This window comes from Ixodes scapularis, unplaced genomic scaffold (assembly GCF_016920785.2).
Source record: "Ixodes scapularis isolate PalLabHiFi unplaced genomic scaffold, ASM1692078v2 ptg001274l_1___fragment_1__unscaffolded, whole genome shotgun sequence".
Taxonomy (NCBI): Eukaryota; Metazoa; Arthropoda; class Arachnida; order Ixodida; family Ixodidae; genus Ixodes; species Ixodes scapularis.
The window spans coordinates 513,119-530,072 of record NW_024610129.1 but is presented as its reverse complement, the minus strand read 5'-3'; the positions used below and the strand labels follow the sequence as shown (position 1 = coordinate 530,072).

The 16,954-nt window shown below is 45.2% G+C and overlaps 1 long non-coding RNA gene across 1 annotated transcript; it reads right to left on the bottom strand.

The window, feature by feature from the left end:
* Positions 1 to 1,951: 1,951 nt before the first annotated feature.
* On the bottom strand, positions 1,952 to 15,974 carry LOC121834508. The gene is made up of 4 exons (XR_006077243.1): positions 15,894 to 15,974; positions 15,244 to 15,292; positions 13,098 to 13,307; positions 1,952 to 2,125 (listed from the first exon to the last, which is right to left on the bottom strand). It is a non-coding gene; the product is annotated as an uncharacterized LOC121834508 (long non-coding RNA).
* Between the last annotated feature and the right edge of the window lie 980 nt (positions 15,975 to 16,954).

The following is a 16,954-nucleotide window of genomic DNA, read 5'->3' as shown; positions in this document are numbered from 1 at the left end:
GTTGCTTTGGTAGTTATGGCTCAAGTATGGCACACTTCGGCACTCCTGTGGCGTATCAGAAAAAAACAAATTTTGGCGTGTCCGAAATACCCAAATTAGGCGTTGCTCTGGCAGTTATGGCTGAATTATTGCATCAACTTTGGCGCTCCTCTGGCGGACCAGAGAAACGCCAAACCTTAGCACGTCCCAAATACCGAAATGAGGCGTTGCTCTGGCAGCTATGGCTGAAGTATGGCACCAACTTTGGCGCTCCTCTGGCGGACCAGAGAAACGCCAAACCTTGGCACGTCCCAAATACCGAAATTAGGCGTTGCTCTGGCAGTTATGGCTGAAGTATGGCACCAACTTTGGTGCTCCTCTGGCGGACCAGAGAAACGCCAAACCTTGGCATGCCCCGAATTCCCAGTTTAGGTTTTACTATGGCAGTTATGGCTCAAATCTGGCACCAACTTTAGCGCTCCTCTGGCGGACCAGAGCAACGCCACACTTTGGCATGTCCAAAATACCCAAATTGGGCATCGCTCTGGCAGTTATAGCTCTAGTATTGCACTACTTTGGCAATCCTGTGGCGGACCCGAGAAAAGCCAAACTTTGGCACGTCCCAAATACCGAAATTAGGCGTTGCTCTGGCAGTTATGGCTGAAGTATGGCACCAACTTTGGCGCTCCTCTGGCGGACCAGAGAAACGCCAAACCTTGGCACGTCCCAAATACCGAAATTAGGCGTTGCTCTGGCAGTTATGGCTGAAGTATGGCACCAACTTTGGCGCTCCTCTGGCAGACCAGAGAAATGCCAAACCTTGGCACGCCCCGAATTCCCAGATTAGGACTTACTATGGCAGTTATGGCTCAAGTATGGCTCCAACTTTGGCACTCCTCTGGCGTACCGGAGAAGAGCCAAACTTTGGCATGCCATAGGATCGCCCAACTAAGGCTATAGTTAGGCACCGTACTTTGGCACTGATGAATGCCATGGTGCAAAAACCTAACTGCGCCAAAGTTGGGCCCTTATGTTTGCCAGACCTTTGCCCAAGTTGGGCATTCCTCTGGCGTGCTACCTGCGGAATATACCATGTACCGGACATTTTCAACAGTCTCCCTGAAAGAGTGTGGGACCTGGATTCGAAAAAAAAAGTTGAAACAAGCCCTACGAGACCTAATTTAAATCAAGTGTGCCTGCACGAACCAGATTCATCTTCTGGACGTCTTAAACTGTGCTCTAAATATTTTTTTTCTTAGGCCAGTGATGGGAGTTTTATTACAACTCAAGTACCGTGGCAGCTTGACATGGACCTGTGCTTCATTTTTTTAATATTTCGATGTATGTGTGCGTGTTCTTCATGTAATGCGACTATCCACATACCATCAACTCTGGACTCTAACTTTACCAATGCTTCAATGTTATTTTTTCTTAAAACTTGTGTGCGTGTGTTTGTGTGTCTTATGTGCTGATGCACTCTTCACAATGTTGAAATTAATTGATTTATAACTTTACTACTGGTGGTTTAGCCACACAAGCCAATTCTGGCTTCGGCAGACCCAAATCCTACTTCGTCGCATCCGAAAATAAACCATATACCGTTATTATTATTGTTACAACTAGGTGACTGGTGCGCGACCAGAAAAAATCCTCCTGGTCCGGATATCGGTTCCGGGTTCCATACCCGTACCAGGCGGATTTTTTCGGTCGCTCAACAGTCACCTAGCTGTGTTTGGAGATTTGTTTTTGTCCTCTGTCCCTCTTGTTCCCCTTCTCCAGGGATTATTTTCGTCAAAATTATTGTTGTCACGATAATGTCGGACCTCCAGGAAAGTGTGCAAACTGATTTGAGTAGTACGTAAGCGGCGGAAATTCAACGGATAAAACGTCAAATGATTTCGTCCCCTACGAAACTGTGATATTTCTGGCAAGGGTACGTTGAATCTCTTAAGTCGTAAGAAAAAACTCCCGATTCTGTAATATTTTTGTTTATTTAAACACAAAGACGCAGGCTGAGAGTTGCAGAAAACTAGATGAAATTCAGCGAGGCGGCTTGAGGATCGCCGAGGCGTGTTAACGGCCACAAATGTCCCTCCAAAGGATTCACATCGGGAAAGCGCAGACCGAGAAAGGCGAGGGAACACACCTGTAAAGCCGGCAAAAAAACTGCGTCACCTGCAACATGAAGAAAAGGTTCCAGGACAGGGAATTGTACGTAACGAGTGACTTGTACCTTTGTACTTTTTTCAGAAACGAAGTAACGACTTAGTTATTTCTGAGGAGAAAGCCCGAGTAGCATAATTTTGTTACTGTTTAATGAAGTAACGAGTGACGGTGTTCAGTTGGCGAGGGGGACGTCTACAACACAGTGTCCAACCTAGTTCTCACCCCGGCTGGGGCCTGTAATTTGCACAACGAGAAAACGCTTGATAGGTTATTCAAAGATGTGCACCATGATATGTCGGTGTAGCAACGGTTATCTCCGCATGAGCGCGTTCACACGCCAGAAATCATAATGACAGGAAGCTGATGCTGTTTCATAAACACAACGGATTCAGAGTAACCAGAAAATAGCGCGTTACCTTCGAGCTGAGACAAGGCGTTTCTTTTGAATCGTAGTAATGAGTAGTGTACTTAGTTCCTTTTCGAGGAAGTACTGAGTATGAGAATTTAGTTGCTATATTTCAGCCACGTGTCTGGCAGAGACATTAAATTTCCCGGTTCCTTGCCGTGCGTCGCACATGAACTGCCGCGACACAACTGAGGTGCTGCACAGCTTGCTGAACAAACTCTGCTGCACACAGCCGCCAAATTTAGAGGACAACTTTTCCGCTAAATTTATGGAAAGGTTTCTACGTTTCAGCCAGGAAATGCTGCGTACGCTTCCACGATAAAAATTCTGGAAAATCTTCACTATATTTTGGTTGAAAACAAATTTTCCGAGAAACGACTCGGATCCACGTGACGTCATGTGACACGATGCAGTCGTGCAACTTTGTGACGGTACGTGCCACGACGACTCTACATGGTTCACATCCAGGGAATCTGCTGCGAAACAACGCCGATAACGGCTTCAGGTGATTTATTTGTGTTAGAAGACTACGGAATCAATAATTTCCTACAGCGCCACATATATTTTTAACAAAATAAAAAAAAAAAACTACACTGCTCGAAACCAAAACCTAGACTGTACTGAGGAGCAAGAAAAAATATCGAGGACAGAATTGGCGGAAATCACGTGGCTGTGCAACTTCTTTTTGTTTTTTTTAATCAACTTATTTAGAGCTTCTTAGAAGCCACAAAAATGTGTATCATATTTCTCTTCTATTGTTAATATTATGTGTGTGCCTTCGATGACCTAAGACTTTGATTATATTTGGTGGTTGTGTCGAAACCATAGAAAACGGCTCGTAACCGCGGAGAAGAGAGTGAGCGCGACTCAAACCGGCCAGTTCTCGATCGGCGGTTTTCGGGCGGAAAGAAAACGAATTTCGAGCCGCAAACTGTTTTTTTTTTTTCTCGGTACTTGGGATCTCATATGTCATGTACAAATAAAACCTTGGCGAGCAAAAATACCCTGCCAGTGCCCCTTAAAAAGGGAGCTGAAAAGGTTTTTGAATTAAAACAAACAGTAAATGTTGAGGTTTAGGCATCTATGGCTTAAATTTTATTTCGAACTTATAAATAGCAGGGTCGTAATAGCAAATTGAAAATTCGACGTCAACTTGCCTATTGCGGCGCGTCAACAGTAGGAAAGCGCTAAACTGGAGAGAAAACCATGCCAAAGTTACGTCATTAGCAAGGTCAGTTAAACCTTGCTCACCATTAACCTGACTCTGGGATGCCTTCAATGACGTCCCGACGCTCTGGACAGATAACAGGCGGAAGAGAGGGAACCCGTATTTAATTCGTTTTTTTATTTATTTGCACACCTACATCGCCTGAAGAGGCATTATAGTGGGGAAGGGCACATACATAAAATGTGTACACTACAAACACAAGATGAAACACAATTATTCAAGACGTAATGAACTGCGGTATTTAGAGGTAACATTGAATATTTTTAAAAACAGCTCTGATAATGCCGTTTCAACAATGTTCCTTGGCAGGTTATTCCAATCTTCAATGGACAGCGGGAAAAAAGAACATTCGGGAACACCAGTTCTGCTGCGAAATGGAAATTTTTTTTTTTAATTATTTCTTCTCTCTGATACATAGGACGGCTCAAAAACATACTTGGACCTACTAATTGCGCTATGGATGTAACCAAACCAACAACGCGCGCGAGTTAAGGCAAGAATTCCCCATGGCTTCATTAAACTGTCGTTTTGGGTAGTGAAGAAGAACCTGTCTTTTAATTAATTTTTCCTCTAAATCTAACAGGCAAACTAACTTTAGCACAGAAGTCACGTGAAGTCAATATCCCTTAAAAAGTTAGCAGGAAACTAAATTGGTTTATAGGTCACGTGACATAAATTCTCTCGCTAAACTTAGCGAAGTAAATTAATTTCTGTGTCGGTTTCGTGACGTCGGGTCACGTGACAACAATTTTTTTTTTTTTCAAATTATAATAGGAACAATAAATTGATTTCTGGGCGACGCGACATAAATTTCCTGTTAAATTCAATGGGAAAGGTACGGACGGACGGAAAAAACGTTTGGATTGAGGATTTCGTCAAAATACATTTCATGCAGGGTGGAAATATTTAGGTAATTCAGATTTACTTGATTTACATCAGATAATTTGGACAGGGTGTTAATACCTGCCGAGGTTTTTATTTGAACATGGCCTGAGAGCCCACCTACCCAGAACACGATTTGTGGTTCAAAATTGTTTTTCTTTCCGCCCGGAAGCAGTCGCTCGAGAATTGGCAGGTTTCAGTCGCGCTCACTCTCTTTTCTATGGTCACGTGGCGGTAAAACTATGTGCACCAAATATGTTCAAAGTCGAGGGTCATCTAAGGGAGACATTCAATATTAAGAATGAAAAAGTACGTGAAATCCTTTTTCTTGGCCTCCAAAAAACTGGAAATGCGTTGATAACAAAAAAAAAAAAAAATATGAGCAGATAACAGGAAGTGGTTGGAGTTCCTGAGGAACGAGAACTGTGTTTTTCAGCTCCGGTAAATAAACAAAGCATCGCAGAAAGCTCTAACTTCGTGAGAATGTGACGCTAGCGGTTCGAATAGAACTCGAAAGTTCGAGAACATGACGTCACGTAGTTCAAAAGATAATTAAGAAAGATGAATCTTCTCTATGAGCCGACGTCCAGTTAAGCCTAATATCGTCAAAACAAGAAACCACACTGTAGGCGCTTGTAGTATCTAATTCAATGGAAACACAAATTGTCAGCAGCGAAGAAAACAACATCCTCTTTCTGGCTGAAAACATTTCTTCCGTTTACCTTTCACTGAAATAAATGCGATATGCTCTCACCGTGTCATTTCTTGTTTTAACGATATTAGGCATAGGTAGACGTCGGCTCATATCGAACATTTGCTTTTTTTTATTATCTTCTGATCGAGATAATGCCTTGTTATAAAACTTTTCCTTTCTATCTCAACTGCCAGCGTCACATTTCCACAGAATGTTAGACTTCCTGGGATGCATACTTTGGCTGCCCTGGCCGAAAAAACATGGCTCGCGTTCCTCGGAAACTCTCTGTACTACATGTACACCTCATTCTTCCCCACCCCTGCTCTTCTCAATCTGTATGAGCATCGTACCGGCGTGAGGTCGTGCATTACTACTGCCTGGTGTACGTTAAAGACACCAGGCTATAGGGGTAGTACTGAACTTAGTTAAATTGCTCATCTAGAGCTGAGAGACAAGTCGCCCGTTGACGCAGACTAAGTTCAGGCCGTATAAACATACTAAGAATACTTGCTGTATCGCGTTTGCACAGATACGCCTATGCGCAGAAATGTGGCCACGGTCGGCCATCTCTAGCCATGATAATAATATGGCAGACAACGCTGTGGCGGCAGGCAGGCTGCCATAAAGATAGCCGTGGGTCTAGCAGATTGTACCATGGGTGATATTTCGTGCTTAATGTAAATCGCTCGACGAACCAAGCAGATTCTTGAAACTCAGTGGATGCGACAGAGGAAGGTCGATTATGCCGTCATGTTGTGCGGCGCGCTGTTTAAATCGCCCAGATCGCGAAAAGACAAGAACTTACCATCGGCAAGCATTCAGTGTTTTTGTGACTATCCTGGCGCGTAGTGATACGCTGGGGTAAAAATTATTTATTTGTTCCCAAGGTTTCCACGAAGTCGCCCTGCCACCCTTCAGCCAGCTGCGGGTGGAAAATGTGTACCCTATCTAACGGGCGGTAGATTGCGCCACCCTACTATTATGGTGTGGCTAGAGATAATATAACACTACCAAAAATATGGGCGATCGTGGTGGCATTGGCCGCACTCGCGGAGCGGGCGAACGCGAGTGAATCCAGCAAAGAGTCATAGTGATCAGTGGTTATTCTCAATATAGCGTCGTAGCTGGACGACGCTATACGACGCTGGACGACGAACCAACACTGCAATGGACGTGGGGCCGCTACTTGGGAAATGTTCGTCTTCCCTCGTCCCGAGTTTGTTTTATTCGTTCTTTTGCCAGTCAATGTTGCCAAAACGCTCTTCAGTTCATGTTGTTCGTAGTTCCGGCGAATCGATCTTCAAGCGCAGAACGTCGAGCCGAAGGGACATGAGTGCGAAACAATCGCACGATAATGGGTGCACGCAAGTTCGTCGTCGTTGTTGTCTGCTGCACTCGCCCAAGAAGCAGAGAAAAAAAAACGCGGTCGGCGGGAGCCACGTGACTTCTGGCATTTCCTCGTCTACATTTCTCCCTCCTCCTTAATACACATCGTCCACGGGTCTCGGCCATGAGCTTCAGTGCTCATGTTTCGGTTTCATTTTAGAGCACTTCAGTTTTTATCTTTATTAAAAGTATACCTGACTCTATAGCAAAATATAGATTGGGTAGTCTCTTGACACCATATTCAATAGCCCGGTGAAGAATAAAAAAATAAATTTTGATTGCTACGCGTTTCTTTCTCTTCGAATCACTGTAACTAGACATGGTGATTTCCTATGACTACCTGTATTTTTCAACTTGGCAGATTGACTGGTACATTCGTCTGATAACTAAAAACTATGCGGACGAAAGCGTTACTGGAAATCTAAAGTTCAATTTATTAGACCGACCTCGAGAGTCAAGTTCGTTACTCCACAACTGCAGGCAGAGATTGGGAAAACTATAACCCCGCTGGAGCTCTCAGAGAGCCCAGCACGAGACGGCCGGAGCCATCTTGTGCCATGACGCCTGTCTCCTGTGAACTACAGTTATGGAGGCGTCACGCATGCATGAAACGCTTAGTTAGATCGATCTATTAACAACATTTATTTCTGTAATCCCCGCCATATTTGACCGAAAAGAGCTTGATCTTAACTGTTCTGAATTAACCTGACACTGGAGTATAGAAGAAACATCAAAAAGTAGAAGAGATCGAAAATAGACATGGTGACGTCTAAAGAAACTTGATCTTCTTTTAGAGGGTCAGAAAAGCTTCGCTTGACGTGTCGTTCTTGTCGAAGGACATCCTTTTCTAGTTTCAACTTTTTGTTTTCGCGTTTGGATCTTGTTGGTCTAGGCCGTCATGCAGCCGATGAACTTATGGTAAGGTAGAACGAAAGCCCTATACAGCTCTTCCTTGCTTAATGATTTTTTTTCGAATGAAATACAAAATGTGGCTGCATATAATAAATCAAATATTAAACAAACAATGCATTGTTTTAATTATTTTTTGCTGGAAAGGTTTGATTTAAACCATTATTGTAAAACTAAGCTGATTTAAATCACAATTTAAATTATATTGATTTATATTCTTCACCCTGATTTCATGCTTTAAAGAGAAGCTGAAAAGGTTCTTGAATTTGAAGAAATAGTATAGCGGAGTGAAAGCTAGGAAAAGTGGCGTCGCCAATGGGGTCAGATGATCCTTTCTCGTCACTAAGCTGACCCTCGGATGACGTCAATGACGTCACAACACTCTGGATAGGTAGCAGGTGACAGAGGGGATTGTCGTATGCCCGGAGGCGATTGCTGCACGCATATTTCAAAATAAATACCGTTTGCGTTTTCTTCTCCCGAAGATAAGTGCGATGACCAGATTACTTAGAGTGCTTGAGCTTCCCTTTGAAATAAAACGCGATGGAACGCAAAGCTGCCATCCAGAAGTCGGTCAGGTGTACTTTGCCTAAAGCCACAAAATAATACCTATGCCAAGAGTAGCGAGATTACGGTAAGTCCGCAGGTGAGCTGGTGGAAGTTTGCCAGGATGATTTTAACCCAAAACTGGAACCGAAGGAGAAGTTCCTTTTTTGACAGTGGAAAAGAAAGTAACAGGGGACAGATAGCGTCTCAAACTCCGCAAATAATTTTAATCAATCAACCTCCTTATACACAAAACTACAACCGCAACCAAACCACCGAAAATCCTGTTTTTCAAGGTCGCGCGCAGAACACTCACCCACGTTATAAAACGAACTAAGTGATGGCTGGTACAAAACACAACCACCTTTCGGTTTAGACAAAAAACCTAAACAGCTAGAGGTCACAAAAAAGTACAATGCTTTTGAACTGCGACATCAACACAGTGATACGTTTGGTTGGTTTGGGGGAATCACAGTGTGTGTGTGGTGCAGGAGCCCCGGGTAAGTCGAAGGAAGCACGCATGTCTCGTTAATATGGGCCCCGTTAATATTGATGCCCCCCTATGAGGACGCCACTTTCGTGGACAGACTGGGAAAATACATGCATTTTGTTTCGTTATTATGGACAACTTACATTATGGACCATTTTTGTTTTACGGGAACGGAGGTGTCCATAATAACGAGACATCACTGTATCGTCCCTTTGGTCCCTGATTTTCTTGTGGGCGCAGCCATTTTTTTTTCCTAGAAAGACTGCGTTATTGGCGATAGCTAGCCTTCGAAACTCCGGATCCCTCGGCTTTGAACATGGTGTCAGGAAGTTTAAGTAATGCCGTTTCGCTTGGCGCGTCAGACTGGTTTAACACTTCCGGGGGACCGGACAGCGTTTTCCGCGATTTCGCCTAAAAGATTTTTTTTTCTTTTTTAACTGGCAACAATGATTCGTAGTACCGAGAGGGTAGAAGTGCCGTTACGCTGACCCGTATAGCTTCGCTCGTGACTCCAGGCCCAGTATATACACCAACGCGCTGCTTCCAAACAAGTCCGCTTCGGGTGCGCAGAAACCAGAATCCAGTGAAGTGAACCGTCGCGTGCGCTGTTCCGACACAGCGCCACACCAGGGGTGAGCCGTCAGAGACGCGTGTTGGTGGCATGCGGACCTCAGATCTTTTTGCTACACTGTTAGCAAGTGCCGTGTATTTGGTGAATATTTGGGGTGAAAAACACGCTATTTACACAAATTACCATAAATTTACACGATGAGTAACGGATAATACGTTCAGATATCATGCGAGGTTGTAAAAAACGTGTTTTGGTTCGGTCATACACGCATAACCGTGTAGCCGACCTCGATAACACGCATCGCCTCCGGCGACGACCGCGGCATTGCAGGCTATCGAAGCACCGGAATGCTTGGGGACACACTTAGAAAGGACCGTCGAGACAAATGCCGCCGAAAGAAACATGTCTCGGAAACAGATATGCACCAAAAGCAATTACGCCATGTCGCGGGACGTTGGCGAAACCCGCGCTTACCGTGGCTCGCCGCCATTTTCTGGTCGATGGCAATGCGGCTTCCCTCATGTCGCCCATGTTTGCATTTAGTTTAGGGCTCTTGATAATAGTTTCTTACACACCACAAATAAAGTCATGGGTCCAATTATTCGTTCCAAACAGTTAAAATGGATATAAAAAGCGTGTCCTCGATGTGAACACGTGACATTGCAGTTGGTTTCGTTTTTGCTTCAACCTTCAACTGCAAGCGATCTGGCCACGGCGCAAGTGCAACGCCGATGTACGCTGGAAGCAAGCGCCGGTTGGCTTTCGTTCTTTTTGTTTGACTGGAGAAATTTCTGGCAGTCGCTATTGTTTTGGTTTGACGGGACGCGAGAAGCTTCGCATAGAGCTTCGCAGTTTGCGAGCACATAGTGAAGACGTGACCGGAGAAGTGCCCCTGTGACGTTCCCGGAAGACGGAAAGTACCATTCGTCGTGTGTGCTTTGAAAGCGAGGGGAGTCACGGGTCCACGAGTGCGCAACCACAAGCCAAGGTTCACGACAGCGCTGCGTTCTTCGGCGATCTCGTTCTCTTTGGGGCAACACGGCGATGCGAGAAAGGGCCGAAACGTTCGTGGTGTGTGGTGCGGTGCTTGTAGGTAGAAACCCGCACTAACGCGGAGCTCATATTGGTTGTTGTGGGGTTGCGTTTGGCGGGTTTAGCCCCGTCGTCGTCAGCTGATCCGGTCCAGCTGGTCGGGGAGGACGCAGCGAGCGTTCTTAAAAGTAAATCTTCCTTCGTTCCGTTTCAAAATGTGGAAGATTCCCGACGCATACCGTGAGTAAAATGCTGCGGCCGTTTTCAACAAAATTACGTCGTTTTAATTGAACAAGGGACTTCGGATAGTTTCCCTAAATCTGCCGTTTCTATGCTTCGTGTCGTTAGACTGCATTTGCACAGCGACGTGTTCGCACAGCGACGCACACCGCTCGAGTAGATGATTCGGTCCCGCAAACGACCGGTTATACAGAATTTCAGGGAAACTTAAGACACCACCGATGTTTTCCTGTAAATCTCGTGTGACTCGTGTGAGTTTGTTGCGCTCATCATGCGGTGTGAATAAACTATAGGGCAAGATTTTCTACCTGCCCACAGATCCATGAACTGAGACCAATTTTTTACGTAGAGAACATAGTGGTTTTCCTTTACATTGGGAAAAGGCCCGAATATGTCTCTTTTCCCTCTGGCACTGCCCCAAGTTTCAAGTTGCAGTTTCAGTAGGCATACCTACTAACAGGTACAAACTGCTCTAAAGCAGGTAAAAGACTGGAAAGTCAGGACGGTGCGGACACCATGTTTTGCGCTTCTCGCAAGGTGACTGACGCTTTTGCGAGGTATGCGGAATATGCAAACGATTTTGTTATGCCCTTTGTTTGCGTCTCCAGAAAAAAGAATAAGATTATTTACAAATTTAGGCGCAATCACAAGCCAAGATTTACGATAACAGTGCGTTCGCTTCGGTGGTCCGTGTAGTGGTATTATACGCTGCTTTCTGCAACACCGCGTCATGACGAAGAGCTGGAACGGTCACGGTCTGTGCTGGGCTAGCGGTTGACAGAAACCCGCATCGCCCGCATCGGCACCGAGTGCACTTGGGCTGTTGATGCTCGAGCCTTTCATACGCGGCTTGTCGCCAGCTGATCCTGCTGCTCGACGGTGAGGAAGCGGCGAGTGTGACCTCTGAAGTAAATGTAAATCCTCGTTCATCCAGTTATCCAGTGTCAAAGTGTGGAAGATGTCCAACGTGTACTGAGGGCGGGAACTACGAGCGTTTTGCCTTGCTTTTATAACCGAAACCAGAGCAGCGAGATAATTACCTTGCGTACTCCAAAATGACGCAAGCAATATGTTTCAACAGGTCGAGTACGTCACCGCGGATGTAGGCGAGACTGTGCACTGTTTAAACGCTTGCAGTATCCACGAGTGCTACCAGAAAAACGACGTCAACAGAGAAGGAGCTCGCGATTTTAGCATAATGCAGTGCCACGGGCTCGTGAATTTTCAATGTGGCTACATAAAAATATTAAAAAAAAAAAAAAAAAAAAACGCATCAGCGCCACATTAATGATCACGAATAACACCGGTCACAAACTCCCAAGCCTCACCGCTTCGCTCGACACCAACACGACAGACGACAACAATCTGCATCAAAACGCCCCAAAAGTGAAGGCGTCTGCTCCCGTACGCGTACTACAACTAGCGGAAGTGAAGTGTTGGGCGGATGTCCTTCACAATAATATATATAAAAAATGCCTTGCGCAAGTATAATTTCCATTGATTATTGAATACGTACTGATAAAATCCCAATCATTTGTTTTTCTATCTGATTCAAGCGAGTCGGACTGCTCATAACACTGGTCGACCATGAAAATAACAAAAATTTGAACTTTTTCATGGCCGGTTTAAGATTTATTGTTAGTACAGCGTTGTTTTTCGCAAAGGACTAATTTTACAGATTTTGCCTCCATACTTTTTAAATGCAAACAGTTCTTACATACTGCTGTCCATTGTGCCGTGTTCTGTGTCTTCTTCTATAAATCGGTAACGGTCAGCGACCAAAGAGCTCACCCGTACATGTCAAGCATATATACGCCGCGGGGAGAGTCCGTTGTTAGTGTTGTTAGTGTTAGGAAGTGTCGGGCGTAGTGTCGGTGTTGTGTTTGTGTATGTGTCGCTGCTGTGTCCTACGTGGTGCTCGTCTTGTCTGTGAGGTATGTAGAGTAGCAGTCTACTCGTGATAGTTCCCAGCGTATTAACCCACTCCTGCTTTTTTTTTCATTGGTTGCTAGAAATCGCACTAGGTGGCGCAAGTTACCGCCCGATTACAAGAGTTTGGTTGAGCTATTTATCCATGTAAATTCAATATTCGTTTTTTTTTTTTTTTTTTTTTGTCTAGCGGTTTTGTCGTAGCTGCCGACACCACCGACCGCCGACGATGCACGTACGTACCTTTGCACGTAGCTACGTCCGCCGCTCGGAGACTGTTTACTGTGCATAAAAGACATCGAACGAGAACGAACGCGTCCTGTATGCTTTCAGTTCGGCTGAAAGGCGCGGCTGGCTGGGCTCGTCCCTCGCCTGTTCTCGGCTGCTGGCCGCCATGTTTCACAAGGAACACGTTGAACCGTGCTTCTCGGAAGGCAAACACGGTGTAGCGTGTTAACTTTACACAGCACCTCATGTGTAGACGAAAAACACAGATGGCTCCGTGTAAAACGAACACGTTTCGACGTGTCCGCTATGGTTCAACGGTTTACACGTCTGGGCGTGTTATTTTTGCTAACAGGGTAGAACATTGCCATGGCACAGGTCACCCAAAAGGAAGGGGGGTTGTTGTGAACTTACGTCGAATATGAGCTTATTCAATGTCTTCCGCCGGAACGGGTGAGCTGCCGGCTTCGCCGATACAGTAAGGGGGGTCACATACGTAGCCAGTGAGGCAGCAGTGCTGATTGTCCGAGCAACAGACTGCATTCTTCAGGGGACAGCAGCCGGCATTGCACTGCGTTTCGGTGCCAGGGCATGCTCCGCCACCGGGGCGAAGTTGGCTCAGGGCTGTCGGGACAAGTTTTATTTCAGTATCAGCCACGTATCTTGGCTGCTGATACTAGACGCTGTTTGCTATATTGAACAAATTAAAAAATATCGCCTAAAACAGATATTAATGCCATGAACACTTGGGCATCGCAGTTCTTTGGGACAAAAATGTGCTTTTTGCCTGCGCATTTAGTGCCTTAAAATGCCCGAAGAAGCCAAGGTAGAACCAAAAGTGACCTTTTCGGCCCAGTCTGGGTTTTGCTCAGAATCGCCTATCAGGAGCCAGAGTTAGTTCTGGTTGTTGCAAAACGTGGGTCAAGTGAGGCGTTTGTTTCTCTAGCTTACTGCTTATGTATGCGAAAGCACATGGTGGGGTTTCCAATGAGCAGCGTTTTTATATAAGAATGCTATGCAATGTGACATGCGGCGAAGAGATTTGGAATGTATGGGGTGTTTGTGAGAGATCCGAACCCGGCTTTTCGCACCGCAAAAGAAACTGGACACCGCGGAGAGCTCGAACTCCGTCAGAACGTAGCCCCAACCTTTCGAGCAAGATGCCAAGGTTTCAGCACCAACCGTGATCTTACTCAGAAGTTATAAGTGATTTTTCTTTTAATTTTAATGGTAAAATGGGGCCCACTTTTGCCCGTTTTCGGTTACGGGGGCCATAGAGCTCCATGTTACGAGAGCTCCGTGGCGCTCGGTGGGAAACGCTGCGAGTCACGCTGGGGGCGAGGCTGGCGAAGGTTAGGTGGCGCTGCGTGTATCAACTAGTGATGACGTTTGGGGTGGAAAAGGTCTTGTCTTCTAGGTTGTATTGGTTAACACCCTCCCTCCCGATCATGGCGCTACACCATTATACACCGTTTCACGATAACTTGGCGAACTGTGGAAGCTGCGGCTTCCGCGGTCCAATAAGAGCGCCGGAGCAAGGCACGTCATAACACTCCATGGTCGAGGCCACGGGGGCCTCGTTACCGCCACGGCCATAGCGCCGTCCGCGACGAAAAGTAGTTCTAGGCTTCTTTTTTTTTAAACAGCAATGGAACTCGCGCGATTCCATCTCTAACTAAAAGATACGAAGAATAAAGAATAAACAATCACAAATTAATGTGTTTTAATTATACTTGAAGCAAAAAAGTGACGCCACATCTGTATCCACTCTCGATTTTTTTTTTCTACTTGTTGCGCCGTGGCCGTTGCTGACCGCAGCCGTGCAATCGGCCGTTTCCACTCAAAACATCGCATTGCGCCCTGGCATTAGCACCTGACACCAATTCGCGGCTAAATTGAGCGTATGGTTGTCTCATGAACTGTTCCCGAAGTGCTCGCTATTCTAGCGGACGGAAATGTTGCTGCTGTGGACGTTCATCCGAAGTTAGTTGGTTTCGGAGCAGGCGACTCTTGGCTAGCAGACGACAGGCGGTTCCTCCGGGCCACGCGCCTCGCATTTGGTGTAGTGACACACATTCTCCCCTTTCGTCTAGTCACGTGCATCTCTCTAACGTTCTCATTGGACCGCAGAGCCGTAGCCTCCACAGTTTGAAAAGTTATCATGAAACAGAGTATTGTCACGCACGCTATGACGTTTGGGTGTGATTAAAACAAAAAAAAGGGGGGGATGTCTTAGTTGGAATGGTTTGTATACACCACTGACACCCTTTTCAAATGTAGATCTTAATAATTTTGAAAACACGTTCTGCGCTGACACCAGGGAGTTCGAGCAGATAGTTTCTATGCCTCCGATAACGATACCTGATAGCGATGCGAGGCATACTCAAAGAGTATCGTTATCAGAGGTATTGAAACGACATACTAAAATTCTTTATTGCCCTTCGCTGCTCAAGGTTCGGTATTAGTGGAGCTGTCAAAGTGCGACCTGAGATACGTATTGGGAATCTAAACTCGGCGTACGGCGTTTCTAGTTTTTAAAGAGATATCATGTGGCACGTACCGATAATGGCAAAGAGCACACCAGCTATAACTCTCCTCGGTGTCATGATCTGCAACATATGAAATATTTATGAGGTTGTGTCGAGCGACAATAGATTAACCTCAAGATATCTTACCACGTGCTCGCCTGGCGATAAAGCGAGTCCCGAAAGGGAGATAAAATACATAGGTGAAATATTTTTCTTCGTAGTATAAAGCCTGTCTGCGTAACTTTTTTTTTTGTATTCCTTCATTTGTTAGGTTAACAAAGGTGTCTGCTTAGAACTTCACATTTTGGTTAAAAAAATAGGCAAGAGTTAAAAAAAAAACACTGCTCCTCGTGCAGAAAAAAAAAATTAGCTCCAGCAATAATTTAATTTCAGAAGGACGAGAGTTCCTCGACAGTTTTCCTGGCGTTTCAACAAAAACAACACCAAACAGCGACGAATCATTAAATGACTCTCCGGCCTCCATTGAGCTGTCGACAGTTCAAGGGTATGTCGAGGATCTTACCGTCGCTCCCCAGCGAACGAGATATTGCTTAATAAGGAGGCTGAAGCAAAGATGCCTGAGAAGTAAGGCACGCCCTGCATTTATTGAGCTGTCAGTGACAACGGCCGCCTCGGTATTGCTATGCCCCTGTCATTTGAGTGAGTGAAAGTACCAACTTACTTTGGAAGATTTCGATTAAGTGCCTGCACAATATTTACCCCAGAAGACGCTCTTCTCGTCAGCTGGTAGCATGCAGTCGGGGCTCCGACCCTTTATAGTCTGTAGCAGCTTTACAACAGCAGGACAGCTCCCTGCTCGCCATGATTGGTGGTTTCCCCCTCCGCACTCTCCTTCTCTGCAAGGTTCGCTCTGCGAACCGTTCAATGCGATTCGAAAGGAAGAGGGTTTTGTCGGAGCATCTGTTCCGCTGTTGCTATAGCCTGCTACAGACTACAGCTCTCGTGGTTTTCAAAGCGAGCAATCAAACAAAAACGCGGTGATAAAAACTAAAGTGTAGGCATGACGAGAAAAATACGTTGATGAAATGCCTTTCCTACCTTGTGAAATCTATGAAAGTGGAATCTAACCATTAATTTTATTACTTTTTTATTTCTGCCTTTGATGATTCGTTGAGGTCTCAGAGGGTCCCACTAGCACGTGTATTGGACTGAAGCAGCCTCAGGAACAGCAGCATTGTTTTTTTTTTTTTTTAGTAAACTGAGATTTTTAATTTTGAAGATTTCAACGTACCTCAACAGGTACAGCCACATAACCGGTAAAGTAAGAGAAATCCTTGTTCACCGATGGTAGTAATTTTAACAAAAAATAAAAAAATACGACTGTTCAACGGTTGCTTTAAGAACGCAGTGTGAGACGGTTTTAACGTCGGAAACGTTTGCAGTTTGGACGCTATATATTGCCTGTCTTGGCAAGAAGAGAAAACACGCCACCTTGCCTTAATATCCCAATTTTACTTTGTATTTCCAAAGGAAAAAAACAGACTATTTCTCGATCGGCGGCTGTCATCGCGGTCCTGGAAACCACAATCTGACGTCATCAAGGGGTAGCTTAGTGAGCAGTGGAATGTTTTACTCAGTTGATGAATACGTTTTAAAGTATCTTTTAGTTTAATATTAAATGTGTTGAAAGCTTGTTACTATTGCCACCCAACACTTACTAAATTTCTATGGGCCTATTCACCCCAAATAAACAAGACCATCTCTCCTCTACTATCGGCCACT